The sequence below is a fragment of the Pinus tabuliformis genome, chromosome X (genome assembly GCF_031772625.1).
Source record: "Pinus tabuliformis cultivar Carrire ecotype Pingquan chromosome X, CPIR1, whole genome shotgun sequence".
In the NCBI taxonomy this organism is placed as follows: Eukaryota; Viridiplantae; Streptophyta; class Pinopsida; order Pinales; family Pinaceae; genus Pinus; species Pinus tabuliformis.
The window spans coordinates 1,519,571,394-1,519,587,996 of NC_142308.1; positions in this window are offsets into that span (position 1 = coordinate 1,519,571,394).

Sequence of the window (16,603 nt, forward strand, 5' to 3'; positions counted from 1 at the left end):
CCCATGGTGATGTCACAAGATATTGTTTCCAATGCTTCCATAATGCCACAATGCATCTTATTATAATGGAAATATCTATAAAAAAATATTTAGGAGATTATAATAGGACCCTTTTGTGAGGGATACCATCTCAATCATAGTAGAGATCTATTACTCCCTCTTTCCTTGGCCCTTTTCTTCAGCTCCCTCCATCTTTCCAATGATATGAGCTTTCTTTCCATAATATTTCCATAGCATTGTTCTGTCTTGTTTGAGGACCGAAATTCCCTTTCCTTTCAACAAATGTTTGAGTCTTTTAACCTTCAACACTTTTTCCTTCAACTTGTCCTTCTCTATCTAGCATAGAGACCACAACTTGTTGAATGAGGTAACATTTTTGTTCATGGACATTTTTTACCTTCCTTATCAGTTAGAACAATGATGATTATCTTCTTATCATCTCTCCTATATCTCTCAATTGAGATCTTATGAAGATATTCCTTCATTCTTCAATCAGGTCTAAGTGATATGACCTTCTTAATTGTATTTTAGAGAATACATCTTCTAGCATTTCATATATCTCTTTTATGTCTCCTTTCTTGCCACATAGGGATGAGAGGACCTTAAGAGTTCCCTCCCATGAATTAAAATGAGACATTTTTCCTTGATATGTTCGTTGACTTCTCTTATCTATGAGGATTATGAAAATCCTACTCATTCCATGCAAGGACCTTTGATGACCCATCCAATCTATAGATCTCCTTCCAATCATGAAGTCATTTTACCAAATTGATTAATGAAATTACTTACTTGACATGTGAAGATAGAATCTTCACCTTGATCACTTTTATGGTTGAAGAAGATGTATTAGAGCTTATTCTTGGTTGATCTTCTTTCAAATGAAAAATCCTTTCTCCAATGAAAATATTATTCCTTTCGATGAAGATGATTTTTTACTTCAATGGAAGATCTTCTTCTAGGGAAAAGGAGACGATCCTTGCTTTTTTTTATAACCTTGAAGATGGAAATGTCTTCTTCCCTTCAATATGCTTTTCTCTCTTTTGTAGTGTAGATCAGGACTACTTCTAGGGTTTCAACCTATTTCAAAATGACGTGATCTTCGATTTTGAGGTCCTTTGAGTTACCTTGCTTTGTAGACATCTTGATGAGAGTCTTGGTGGCATTTTGATGATGATTGTGGAAACAAAAGTTCTTGTTGTTGTAGACTGCTTCGTTGATCTAGGGCTTGATCCTTCAATATAGATCTTGATCCTTTTCCTTTGATATCCTTCAACCTGCTTGACCCTTGAATGTCTCTTTGTTTCCCTCCCTTTGACTTCAGCACCTTAGTTCTGATACCATGTTGAATAATCTAGGACAAATTAAGTTAATGAGATTCTTCTCGTCGTGATAACTATTTGTGAGGTATTTTAACATTTTATTCTTAACACAATCTTCAATTGTTATTATTAGAGTGTGTCTTCTTAGTTCATCAAATAGATACCAAAACAAAGAGACAAGAACAAAATATGTTGGATTCTTGTTAGGGCCAAAACCTCTCACTCTTTGAGAGGAGAACCCACACAAAATTCTTCTTATAGAGATTCCAATTGACGAATACCAATACCATGACCCTTGACCTATTTAGCCACTCCAAGACCAAGACACTAATCCTCTTCTTTGCACTGCTGAGATCATCATATTTGATGCACCAGTGAGGCCATCACTAATACACCACCAAGATATTCATTACTGCTGCAACACCATTACTGCACATTCACCGAGGTCTTCATCAACGAGATCTCCATATTGAAATATGTATACATATGAATGAGAATTGCACCTAGATCCACTGAGATCATGACTGTCTCACTATAGTTGTACCTTCACCGAGATCATAACATTGTGATTATGTCATCATCAAGATCGATACCATAACTATGCTAGGATCATGACTTCACCTTGAAGTATGTTGAGACAGAGTGTATCACTATGATATCCTTTCATTATAATTATTTTGAGACTGTGTGTGCTACTGTGGGATCTCTGAGATCATCTTCATCGCTAAGACTATGATTGTGTTTTCTTCCTCCATTGATATCTTCACAGAGACAGTCATTGTGTCATCCTTGCTTCGATATCTTCCTTGTCAGAATTATGCTGAGACTTCCCCTCTATGGTATCCATCCGAAAGTGTCTCACCATTTTTTTTCCATCGGAAATTCCAGAGGTGTATATGCGAATATCTCAAACCTGTACCCATCCTAAAATCACATAGAATCTAAGTTCTTCTCCTCCTCTTTTTCACAGACACTAGCTGGGTATATATAATAGCTTTTCCTCCATATTTGAGCCAGCATGACAGAGTGTACCGATGTGTGTCCTTATGACTACTTTTAATTTGATTTTACAGGCTGGCATGATGAAGAGGATTGTGCTTATCATTTGGAGGGCTTCTCGACATTGTTTATGACTCAAATACATTTGATACATGCCCAAGAAGGGTTCTTCCTACATAACATTGAATATTTGACCTTTAAAGATAAATCCTAAGGCTCTAAATGGAATCCATCTATACATAAAAAATCTTTCTCATGAAACCCATGAAGAAAGCATAATAATAAATTCATTTTCTTATTTACAAAAATCATAATTAGAATGTCATTATGAAGACCACACCTAGTTACACTTTCTTCAACACTACTGCCAGCAGGCCTATTTAGTACCCCAACGGAGTCACTTCAAGGAATCACATGCATTTCTTCACTACCAATGAACCTCTTTAGTACCTCGATGAAGTTGTTTGCTTCACCTCCCTATGAAGGAATCCTTTCTCTTCTTTCACCTATTATTTGTTTATTACACTATGCTCATTGACATTTTATAGGTTTTTATATCGTTGCAAGCGGAAGAGGGATACAGAATTAGTTATTAAGTAAGAGAGGTTGTTCCTTGTTTTAAAGAGACTCTTATATGTATACCTACGAAAATAGTATGCTCACTTGAGTTTGCTCCTTTCCCTTCTCCACTAAACTAATTTAACACATTGAACTAGTTGACATAAAATTACTGATCCCAAGAATTACAATCCTATTATAGATATGAGCATCAAATATCAACTAAGGATTTCATTGGGAAAGAAACATAATTTTTTTCTAAGCATCATGGACTCTTAAAGATACAGGCTCGGACAAAGAAGTGGATCAAGAGTTAACCAAGCATTGTTAGTTATTGTAGCATCCTCTTGAACTTTGCGACATTTCTTCAAAACAAGATAAGACAACTTTCACACAAAATATTACTTTTGTACAAACGAAAGAAAGCGTGAATGACCAAAATCAAAACAAACCAAGAAAAGGAAAAACCAAAACAAATGTAGGGAAGAAAACTAAACTAGCCTACATCTACACTAACAAATGAAAAGTTAAGATCATGTTAAATAAAATTTCCAATGTAGCCATAAAAAGCTCCTGGCCTAATAGGGAGAGGGAAATAATAATAAGTACCCTGATAATACTAATTCGGTAATGAAAAGATCAACATGGAAGACCTGCACATAAACTTGAAAGCTAGACATATTGGTAGAAAAATATAACAAAAATACTTTCACTAACCATCCTACCAATTTATCTTGATGGTCATAGAAACCTTGATCACTTCTCACGAGCGTACCTTCACTTACATCATTTATCTTGGAAAACATCATGAAATATTGAAACTTATGCTTAACAATGGAGCTTGCTAGGTAAGATTCTTCTAACCATTCGGTAGTAGGATTGTGGTATTAAAGCCAATCCATTAAACAACCTTGGCATTCAAAAGGATAGATTTCCAATTCGTGAAATTAGATCATGAAGAGTATCTCGTGAAAGAGATTTGATCTTATCATATTGAAAACCTTGTCAAGATCGCAAGAACTTGACATAACCATCAGTGAGGGTTGAGGTGCCTCGACTTCCTGACAAGTTTCAAGACCCTCAAATGGTAAATAATCAAACGTAGGTGTCTGAGAGAGATCGACTAATGAACATGCCCAACTATCAATAGATGAATTGATAAACACATCATCAAAGGTGACTACCTTGATCATATTTGACATTTGACACATAAGACCCTTCATAGATGAAGAACTTAGATGACTCAAAAACAAGACTTGCTTGAACATTCAAAGTTCCAACCTTTTCTTCTTCACATATTAAAGATGACGAATGGAATAAATCATGAATAATGGGTCTACCCAATGATAAACAATACCCCATATCAGATTTTGATTGAAATTAGCAAAAAAATGATGAAGAACATTTAAAGAACAAGCCGATGTAAAAGATACACTAGACACATAAGGAAATGATGAATAACGTGTTGAGTGTGAAGAGGGGGCGGAGCAAAAAGATGGAGGATCATCAACAAAAATTGGCTCTTCTTCAGAATCTGAGTCCCACACATAATTATCATGAAAAAAATCTCTTACCTCGTGTTCCTCTATTTGAATGATGGAACTCTTTTGTTCTTGAGCACCATCGATATGTTGAGAGTTGAAAGAATATAGAACAATTATTAAGGAAAAAAATTGATCTAGCGAATCAAAATGAAGAGGGCCATAAGGTTTAGATGATAGAGAACAAGACGAATATCTTGAAAAATAAATATCATTGTTTAAATCGGATTCAATATTAAGCTTATCCTCATGAATAAGAGCTGAAGGTGGATATGGGGCATGTGAATTAATAGCCTGATTTTGAAGTTCCTCGGTTCTAGCATTAGTGCATGAGACCAAAGGAAAAGGAGGAGGAGAAGAAACAAAATGGAGAGTAGATTCCTCCTTTGAAATTTTAAGTGTCCCAAGACCAAGAAATGTTGAGAGGCATGAAAATGATTCAGTTTTAGGTGATTGTAAATAAATCTGAAGTAAATACTGAAACTTCTCATTCATAAAATCCCAAACCACATAATCTTCAAAAAATTCATAAGAAAAGTGAAGAAAGCGGTCAAGAAAATCTTCCAAAGATTCATCAAATTTCATTATAAGGAAGATAATATTCTTATAAACATTTTAATAGCTATACCTATCAAAGGCTTGGTGAAGCTCCATGACAAGTTGCTCAAATGAGTGAATAGAGGCAAACGGTAATGTATGACATCATTGTTTAACACAACCATCAAGAGTGAGAATGAACAACCTACAATAAACATATTCATAATTAATTTCATAATCATAAAAAAACTCAAGACAATGAATAGGCTGCTCAAGAATGGTTGTTTCATCCTCACCATTGAACTTTAGATTTGACAAGTTATGAATGATTCTCACCAAATTTTTAAGATTTTCACTCTTAGAAAAGCATCCTGAGATTATGATTTGGTAGGAGCTCATTTAAGATGAATATTAAAAGTATACTTCACATGCTTAGCTTGTCATCTAGCCCTCCTTACAGTGTCAAAAACCTGTTGATGGTGTTGGAAGTACCAACAGGTAAGGAGGTCTCCCTGGTATGAAGTACCAATTAAACCTCATACCATTTGTGATAGGAGCCTCATCCGGAATATAGGCTCCTTTGCCATTAAAATGATCCTAAAGGATATGCCTCGGCTGCAATAAACACCACAAGAGAAAACATAACTTTGAGGTAAGAAAGTGAGTAAACTTTGTGAGACACCAGTTGCAATGTATAAAAGGCACTTCCACGAATGGAAAAGAGTCTAAGCCTATAGTAGAAAATTAATAGTACTATCCTAAAATAAACACACAAGAGCAAAGAAAGGGTTGTTAGTTAACCTGCAAAATAGTTCATAAGATAACAATGATAGTTAAATCATGTAAGAACACACATTCAACAAGATAAATACCAAAGCTAATGAAATAGTTCATTTCTTTAGTATGAATGAACATAAACATATATGATAAACATTACAAGAATAGTCTTACAACATCCACAATATAAGCATGAAAGTATGTTGGCTTTGAGAGCTTCTGATGATTAAGTGAAATTTCCAAGTACACAATTACATTTATGAAACACTAGCCCTACTAGTGGAACATGAAGCTACCACTTGCTTCTTCAAAGCATGATCCTTTCTCTTATGATAAACTAGAGAAGCCAAAGCTAACTCTCCAAATTCCTATCTCTTGAGTTATGAGGGCTTATTTATAACAAGTGAGGTGACCTTTCACCTCCCCTTGCGACTCTTGAGCTCCCTGATGACTCTTAAACCCATATTTTTATCCTTTAGTTTCTAATGACTCTTCATATTCACCATGTGACTCTTGGACTCACACTTACATATTTACATTTCTTATTATTTTTGAAATACAAAATTATAATAAGACAAAATATGGCTCTTAGCCATAAGAAAAAAATACCACATCATGCATAAATTCTAGGAAATGTAACTTGACGATAGAAGCATGTAATTCTATAGTAAGATATTGATGTAAAGATTTGTATTATATTGTTATCTTCTAAACCTTCAGTGGTACATATGTATTTACATTCTAGTGCATTTGAATATATGGTCCTGGAATCTGTTTGAATGGTGTTAAGAAGCACGATCAACTTCATGTGTGTCTTAGCTAGATAAGTCACATGCTGCAGAATAATTCCTTTGATCACCTCAAGTTCATCTTGAATGATCACATGTTTAATATTGTTCAAGAAATCTTTTATTTCTTTTGCATCAAACACTGTCCAAAATACTAGTTCTCTAAGTACTTTGAAATTCATAAAGTAAAGTACTCATAATAAAGGTAATTTCACGCTTTTTGAATAAAATATTACTATTGTCATTTCATATTTTTTTAAAGAAACAATCTATATCCCTATACAATCTTGATGTCTTTACACATTTTTTAATAAATATTATATTTTATATTTTATATATTTATTTTTAAATTATATATTCAACTCATTTTATTTAATATTACAATTTCAAATTAATTATAAGTTAATATCTATACATATATATTATACATATGAAATAAAAATAAATAAAATGTTACCTTGTAATTTTATGATAAATCAAATCTATGAATAATATTATTATAATATTAATATCAATACAAGCATATTAAAATTAAAGAAAAAAATATATTAGTTTTGTATGATTTAATAATTTAAATATAATAGAATATATAATATATTTTTTTATATTATATATAATTTCTTCTTATGTTATAAATCAAATCAAATCAATTCAATATCAAATTAATACATAAAATAATAATATATTACATTTATTATATTATGTTATTTGATTTTTATATAGTATATTTTTTTTTGTAAGCTTGGTAGATCCCTTTTTCTATTAATATTTCATGAAAATAAGTTTGATTTTTACAAAATTGCAGGTGGCCTCAACCTGCCCGCAGGAAACCAGGTCCGTTGGCCACCTTTTTGCATCAAACACTGTCCAAAATTTAAAAAGAGCTTTTTTTACCATCAATGCTACATTGGCAACTTTATCGTCTATATAATTCTTGCTAAAAAAGTAAATGTTAGCCATCATATAGACAAAAATATATTGGCTGGTCTGCTTCATTCATCTGAAGAATCAACTGGGGCTGGGGCTTTCGCTCTTGAACCCAGAAATTCACTTCTCATCATATTCTGGAGACTTTGTTCGATCCTGTTCAGACTGAGGTTGTTGTTGTACAATTGCATTTGGACATATTGTATCTCCCTCTGCAGGTCCTTCATACTTGGCTTTGTTGGTCTATCCTCCTCCAGGTCTTCTCTTTCCTTATAGGTTGTCATAGCACGGGCCAGGATGTTTCTCATGACCCAATATTGTTGGATGGTTCAGCAAAATAGCATTTGGTGACCTCTAGTATTCCCTGGATCTTTGATGATTGTTTCCCATTCCTCTGCCTCGATCTCTTGATTTTCAATGTTTTTGTTTAGTTCTCTTTCCCATTCAGAGATTATAGCTTTCACCTCAGCCAGGGTTCCTACGTAGTATGTGTTGAACAAGTTCTGCATACTCTCCTTCCCTGTTTTCTTGCCTCTTTTTCTCAGTCCTTTGCTTGAAGTCAGTTCTAGGCCTTTCATCTTTTTTCCCGTCTTTCCCAGTCCTCTGTTTCCTTTATTTCCTGGTTGGTTGCCTTGCTTTGCCATCCAATTGTTATTTCTACCTTTTTCTTTCCCTTCCAAGTGGCTCACCTGTACCAGGGTTGAAGCACGGTTCAGGTGTCAAGTCTTTAAAGTTCTCTGCACTCTGGTTTTTAAGCTACCTATAACAGAAACCAAGAATAAATCATTATAAATCGTCATCAAATTTACCATAGTGGACTCATAGTATTTTGTGCTCTGTAAGTTGTTCATGTAATTAACATCATTCCTTATGTTCTTGTTTGGATACTCGGCCTGAATTGGCCTCACTCATTTCAAGATTCCCCACAAACTTCCCCCATTCCAGGCGAGACTTCTCATGAGCGAGCGTTTTCATCTGCTCTGTGCCCTAAAGACTGTGATAACCCCCATCTACACCCATGTTCCCCACTCTCCCCACAGAGATTTGAAGGATAATAACAACACCATCGTCCTAGGTTCTTCCCATGAGAATTTGAATAACCCCTCTATCCGGCTCTTGCAAGACTTCCCTCCACCTCCACCCTACTATAATTTCAACCCTGCCACCTGGTTTCCTAGGTTTCTTTCTTCCTTGATTTTTGCCACCCCAGTAGGCAAGACAGTGCTACTCATTTTCCCACTAGACTATAATTCTTATTTCAATTCATGAGAGATCTACAATTCTCCATTGGGTCCCCTCGAAGGAGCTAAGAAAAAGCCTGCTTTGGATGGTTTCCCTTCCCCAAATTCAGCCCCAATTACTGCATCTTTTTCTGCAAACCTTTTCTATGTCCAGGATTGACTTTGGATTGAGGAAAATCAACCCTGCTAGTAGGTCGAGGGAGGCGCCAAGGCCAGGTGAAAATTCTATCCTTCCACAATTATTCGTGGCACCTTCCTTCTCTATCCACATTCTCATCCTTATCATCTTATAGAAATTATACTGACAAACACAGTGGAAACCACTTAGGATGACCCTGATGGCCCCAATTCAATTCAGCCTTCTTCTTATACCCTGAACCTATCTACCTCAAGGCTAAGATAAGGATTCCCAAGCCCCCTTCCCTGGATGACAAGCCATTCTATCTCCCCCCAGATTGACAGGCCAATTACCCAAGAAGACCGAAGACCTCAACATTTAAATCAACTGGGGACACCATTATAATTAACCATTGTTCTTCTTGAAAATTCACTTTAGTTCCTCTTTCTAAATTAATTCTTTGCAGGAGCCAATTCATGTTTTCTAAACAATCGTGAGTTAAATCAGAGAGCACATACCATTTTTTACAATCGATAGCTGAACGTTGCTCGACGTCCTCCAACCCTCGGCTCTTACCACCTTTAGCTGCACGTCCTGCCTTTTCTTTTTGCATGTGAATGCTTCTCATCCTAGGCTTCTTTTCGTTTTGTTTTCCCTTCCACCTGCCCAGCATACCGCCTGAAAGATCGGCCACGTGATCTCTTCCTTTATTCGTTGCCCTTCCTCTCGCATGAGGGTCTCGAGATGGGGTTCCACTAACTTTCCCATAATTGCAGGTCATTAAACTTTTCCTACTGCCGGCTTCTCTTGTCGCAATTTGTCTACGTCTACCTTGCCACTTCTCGGCTTCCATACCATTTGTCCTTGCCTTCTTCCCTCTATCGATCATGCCAACTGGTCATCCGCTCTTGCCTCTTCCCTCCTTAACAACTGGCCCTGCCCTGTATTTACCATTGCTCCACTTCCATTTTTCATCTCTCGTGGCCCCTATCTAGCCTCTTCTCCCTCTTCCCGTTGTGCCATCTGGCCGGCTTCTCCGTCCTCGGCCCACCATGACCTGTGACTGTCCTCTCTCCCCTCTAATCTGCAAGGACCGTCACACCCCGATTGGGGGTATTTTTATATAGTATATTAATTACATGTTATTATATAATTTAAATAATATAAATTTTAATTAATAATATATTGTACAATTAATAATTTATGAATTTATATTTATATTTTATTTTAAGTTATTTAAGTATAAAGGAAAAATGCATTAGTTGTTTAATTATAATGACTTTTTTTAAAAGATCATTTTTATTTATAATCACGTCAATAAATAAAAATTATTAATTTTATTTTGGTACAACTTTTCAATTGAATTTAACCATGGTTACATGGATTTTGGTGCAAAAAGTGAATTGAAAATTCATAAATATTATTTTATTATTTTAGCTATTATTTTATTAATTCCTTAGGAGACCCATTTTAGACAGGGTGATGAGGGTCATTTGGAAAAATACCTTCTCCTCTCCTCTACTATCCTACTCTTCAATTGATTGAAGGTAAATTTTGAGATATCCATGACCTTGTCATCTGGCACATGAACTAATCCCATATCACTAAATGGGAGGTGGCCACCAGTAACAGGTGGAGACCGATAAATATTTTCTTCTACGGTCAACATAATGTCCTCTTCCTTATCATCATACTCCTTTTCATTTTCAATCTTCTAAGCCTGCAAGTCCTCCTCCTATTTCCTTCTTATTTCCTCTTCCAACATCTTTTTCCACTCCTCTTCTTCCTTTTTCTTTTGTAATGCTTCTTCCTGTTGTCTCCTTTCTTCCTCTTCTTTCTTCCTTCTTAGCTCTTCCTTTTTGCTTTACATTTCTTCTCTTTGTTGTTATTCCTTTTTTTTTCTTTCCTCCTCTTGTATACATTCCTCTTCCCGATTTTTCTTTTCTTCTTGTTTCTACTTTTCCTCCTTCCTCTTCCTCCAAGCTTCTTCAAATTCTTTTCTAATTTAAATTTTCAACTCCTCTGTTCTTCAGGATCATTCTAAATCTTCATCTTTGGCTTGACAATACTTCTTGTTGCTCCCGTTATTGCACAACATCAACTATGCAATTTGTGTTAGAAGGTGATGCCTCATCACCTGACCTTGTTGTCCTAAAATAATTGTACTAGTTCTTAATTTTTCTCCTCATATTTCAAAGACATGGAGACATAAGGCCAGGAAAAATGTAGCTTAGCACAATGTTGCTTACATACTGCCCTCAAGTCATACTTATGAAAACTCATTTCACCAAATCTAAGGTAAGTTAGTTCTTCAACTTGCTCTTTTATAGCCCTCAAACTCTTAAACTCATAAGACCGCACTTGCAGGGGAAGGAGAGGTCATGGTTCCTTCTTCTTCTTCTACAATAAATATGACAGCCCTAAGAAAAGTTGGTATGAGATCTCCTACATGATCACCTTATCAGTGGTTTAGATAAGAGATGTGAAGGCTTCTGAGAACCGAAGACCCTGATATAGGTGTTCTGAGTAGAAGTGAACCAATCTACAACTTCCATTATTTCTTCTTTGGCATGATCAGACATGCAAGGTTCCTCTTCTTTTGAAGTTCAATTAATAAAGAACAATACAGAAGTTCTCAACTAGCCTTTCATAAACTCCTCGGTAACAATACTTTGAAAGTAGCTTGCCATATATGTTGATAATGAGAGGCTCTTATCGAGTCCAGTTCCATTCTTGACCTAGAAACACAATTCTTGCACAGATCCCATCAAGCGGGTATGTAGACATGAAAAAGAGAGTTTTCCCACTTTCAACATCTTTCTTTTCCTTTCATACATTGGACTGCGGTATTTGAGCAATTAATTTTCCCAATTGAAGATCTCCCCTTTAGTCACAATCAAGTAGAGCATGTAGATCCAACTTTCCTCACAATATTCAATGCTCTCCCATCCACATAGCCTACATCACATTGCCATGAGGTACTGATATACCCTCTTTAGTGATCTTATCCTATAAGTCGCCTCTATCTTTTGGTGAAACTTGGTGATTTCTTTCCACCATTATCTGATTACATCCTTGGTATTCAAATGGGCCCAAACAACATAATACTGAGAATGAAAAAAAGTTCAGGCCTTGGCAGTTTGTAATACGTGTGGATATCACGTGGCTGGTATGTTACAAGTATTTTTCCACTTGCACTACTCAAGATCATGTTCTTGGTGTCTAGACCTTCCAAGATTCATCTAATAGCTTTTGCACATGGGAGCATTGGATACCTGCAAGCAACCTTATGGATATTGGATCTCTTAATCCTAATCTATATTTCCCTGTTAAGATTCTCTGGGAACTTCAACTTGTTGAAAGCATATTTTATTGTTTTTTTTTTTACAAAATCGGTTGCTTGATATATTCAAAAAAGTTGGAGGAGACTTAGCTCCGAGTTTACAAAAGATGAAGTCACATTAGAAGCTTGTGATTGTATTTCAATGTGTCTAAAAGCATATTTTATTGTTAACCATGATGAAGGAGTGGAATTTTCCACCAAACACCTGGTATCTACCATGATGGGTGCTTCTGGTCCTGCACTTTTCCCAGCATATTCTATACTACTTTCAATGACTTCCTTGGTTGGTGCTTGTCTTGTGACCAGAGGAATTTTATCTGTGGAAGATGAGAGGATGATAGGTTGTTGAATGGTAGCATCTAGAAATGAAGAAGAGCCCATGGCAACACAAATTTATTCCTTAGAAGATCTCTTATTTTATCAAGCTATGAAATTCAACAGAGAGATACTAGGAGACTGAATTATGTAAGGACTAAGCACAAGAGGCAATATTGAGGCAAGAAGTGACCTAATTTGTCACTGGAAGTGCACTTTGTGAAATGGTTGAGAAGAGATTACATAGTCTTGATCAGTAGAGGAAAGGATGAAGGTTAAGGTTTGTGATTGTGTAATGCACATATGCTGAGAGAGAGAGAGGCTAAGGGACAGTGCAATTCACAGTTATAGTGAGCAAGGGTTGACAAGTTGTTGATTGAAACTACACAGTGCACAGTGGAGGTTAGGGATTATGTAGTGCGCAATAAAAGATGGCAAAGGAAGCCTCTTAAGTGACTATAATTATGTAATGTGCAGTCGGAGAGATAGAGGCCTTGATAATTTTGCATCTTAGATCAATAGGGACAAGGCCTCGATAATGCATAGTTGTAGTGATGGACAGGCAGATCAAGTTGAAATTTAGCTAAGTGAGGATAAACAAGAAGTGATGAGGATTGTGAGAAGATAACATGCATAAATAAACTACTTTGCAATGATAAATGGATTGTGAAAGGACTTATAATGTGAAATTACACTAGAAAAGAAGAATGCAAGAGAATATTGACACATGCAACAACTAAATATAGAAAAATGACATTTTTCATGTAAAAAGGAGGGTCATTAGAGAAATTTTGAGGTAAAAAATGGGCCTCAAAACAAAAATGCACAGCCAAAATAAATTTATAAGGACCACTAGGATTCAAGATGATGATGTCAACCATGGGGGACGATTCACCACTTTTGGAGTAAAATAGTAAAAAGATTTAAAAAAAAAAAATGTTTTCAACTTTATTTTCAACTTATCTCCCTACGGTTTTACTCAAATTTCAAATGGGAGCACTCATTGGATGCATAATTTAATTTATTATCTGAGTACCCATGTTACATACTTTCGATGGACCCTAAAAAATGAGAAATACATGAAAAATGTGTTTGCAATCATGCTTTTTCATGTATTTCTCATCTTTCCTACAACAGGGTCCATAAGAAATATGCAACATGGTACTCCTTGGATGAGTAATTAAATTTTGCATCCAATGAGTTATTCTACTTGAAATTTGAGTAAAATTGTAGGGAGATAAGTTGAAAATACGAGTTGAAAAAGTAGTTTTCTCTTTTTTCCCACTAAAATTTGATGATGTAATCTACTCTTATTTTATTATTTCCACAAGAATTTTATAATATTCCTTATGACTCCCATTTTAAACCTCAAATTTTCTGTAATGAAAACAACATTTATGAAAGCAAAAAAGAGAAAAGCGAAAGTAAAAGTGACAATTACGAAACTTACCCAAAATAGCAACACACATGAGACCAAAAGTTCTTTGTCCTCAAGAAACGCAAAGAGCTACAAATATGAGTGTGAGAATGATCTATATGCTAACTTATTATATAGGTGAGCACGTGTAGATCTAAGGTTATGGTTTTGTGCATGCATGCCTAAAATCTAGGAGCTAGGATTAAAAATTGTCACTTATGACCAAGTAAACCATGGCAAGTGTGTCACATTGTCAATACAGGTTCCGTAGTTTCCTATCACAAGAGACTATGTAGTTCTCATTCAAATATAATTTTGTTTGCTCTAATCAAGGCATTGCACAGTTTCTAGCAACAGGGAGGATGCATTCATGATTAGCAAGTAGTGACTGTTAACTCAAAGTGCGCAACTGGGAGCTAGAAACTAGACTTGCAAGATCAAGCAGTTATGACACTTGATATCACTATAAGATGACTTGACACTTAGAAAACTAAGACGATGGATGAATTGAGTAACCCAAAACAACAATTTGCAAGACCAAAATAAGCTCCAAAATTAAAATATAGACAAAAATTTGGAGGGGAGCAGCTACAACAACACAATAATGTCATGTATTTTGGATCGCATCGTAAAGTGTTTTATTTTTTTTTAATTATTCTTTTGTTGAATAATGGATTTTTCTAACGTAATCCAATGTTTCATTAATGTGTGTACCAATAATTATAATTTAATGTAAAGCATCGATATACAATTTTTTTTCATTTTTAAATTAAAAAAAAAACAAAAAAAAACAAAAAAAACAAACTTTATTATTTTATAGTAATACAATTATCAATAGTCTTTTATTTGTCCGCACCAACGAATTATATTTTAGAGCACATTGGGTGATTGTGTTTGGTTAGGCACATCGCACGAGAAACATATATGAAAACCTCTAGCCACCACTATCCACTAGAAACTTGGTGCTATGAATCAAATGCACTAGTAAAGTTTGTAGTTTTGTCTAAAATATTCAATTTATATATTGTTGTTGAATAGCTAAAAGAGTTTTATCCTCACACAGTGTATTCATATCACGCACTGTGCTTAATTTACGTTGAAACAACATAATATTTTAGCATCAAATAATAATAATAATCAGCCATGTGCCTTATTACGTAATCCTCAATGCATTTGCTTCTTAAGAGCATCCGGATGTGCTATCGGTTTAAGGTACATTAGTTTAAAACGTTTATAAAAACCTTTGAAAACTTATCTCCACTAGCAATCTCTAGCATGAACAGAGGATGGATAATTTTTAGGCCCGTAAATGTTCTTCTTGTACTGCATGGGGATTATCCTTATAAAATGTATTCAAATTTTTCTCATGAAGAGGCCTTTAGGCAAAATGGTAAAAAAGTTACATTTTCCGTCTTTTTTATTTATTTTTTTAATAAAGATTTTGAAAGTATTTGGTATTTCATCAATATCTTTCTTGGACATTTTTAATGAAATAAACCCATATATGTATAAGTAATAAAATAAAAATAGTTTACATATGAATAAAATGATTTTATTAAATCAGTTGAATGTAAGAAAATAAATAAATAAATAAATAATTAGTGATATTATAGAACTAAAATCTAGGTAGTTGAGTACAACAACATCTAAATTCTCTTCATTCAACATTTTAACCATTTATTTTTGTGTTTTCATATAAATCTTATCACTGAATAAATAAAGTAAAAATGACTGTGTAATAAATACTACCAACAATAATACGTTATATTTAAAAGAAAATTATAATCCAAAAATAAGTAAAACTAATTCAACAAACTTACTTTTGAAATTCATAGCACATTTTGACCGATGATAATTCACCTAAATTCACACGAGATACTATTGATTTGACAAGTCAGTCATATTTCACTCCTTGTATTGTTCTCCAAGGTGTGATAGTCATATCATCTGGAAGATTCTTGATTTCAAGACATGTCTTACTATTGGGTACATATTAAGGATTTAAACTTTCTAACGTTTTGATTTTTTTGTCAATATTCTCCCACATCAATCAAATCCCATATCTCCCTAGTTCTAAATGCCAAATGGAAAATATTATCCATATTTCTCAATACATCACTAACTCTGCCACCTTTTGAATTGATTTTTTACTCAATTTGATAACCAATTTCCATACAATGTTGCTTTTGAAAACTTTGAATAACATTTGTGTTATCCCCACCACATTTTTCTTCAAATTCACTGTGAATAAATCTTGCCCTTTAGATGAAAGTCATAGACATCCTATACTCATTATCTATTTTATGATCCAATGCTAATAACTTTGTTCATGTACAAGTTAAATCAGTGTAAATTATACACTTCACTATTTCAAAAAGCGTGTTATTGGGATATTCCTGCATCAATTGTCTTCTAGCCTCTACAGAACCATTTCCCCTAATTGCATAATATTTGTAGTCAAAACATCTTGACCTATCAAATGCCTCTTTATTGGGAACTTCAATTGAATCAACAAGAACCACATAGTCAACCACATGTGCATATGGATTCTACCTAATCAATGTTTTCAAGTTATGCACATGTAGGTGGAGTCATTTTCTAATTTGATGTTTAGATTGTCCTTCATTTGATGTATAAAATCGTCATGCATTAAACTAAAATATATCACTGCCATCATCCACATTGTTCTTCTTCATTTGATTTCCAATGGCATTTTGTTTTGT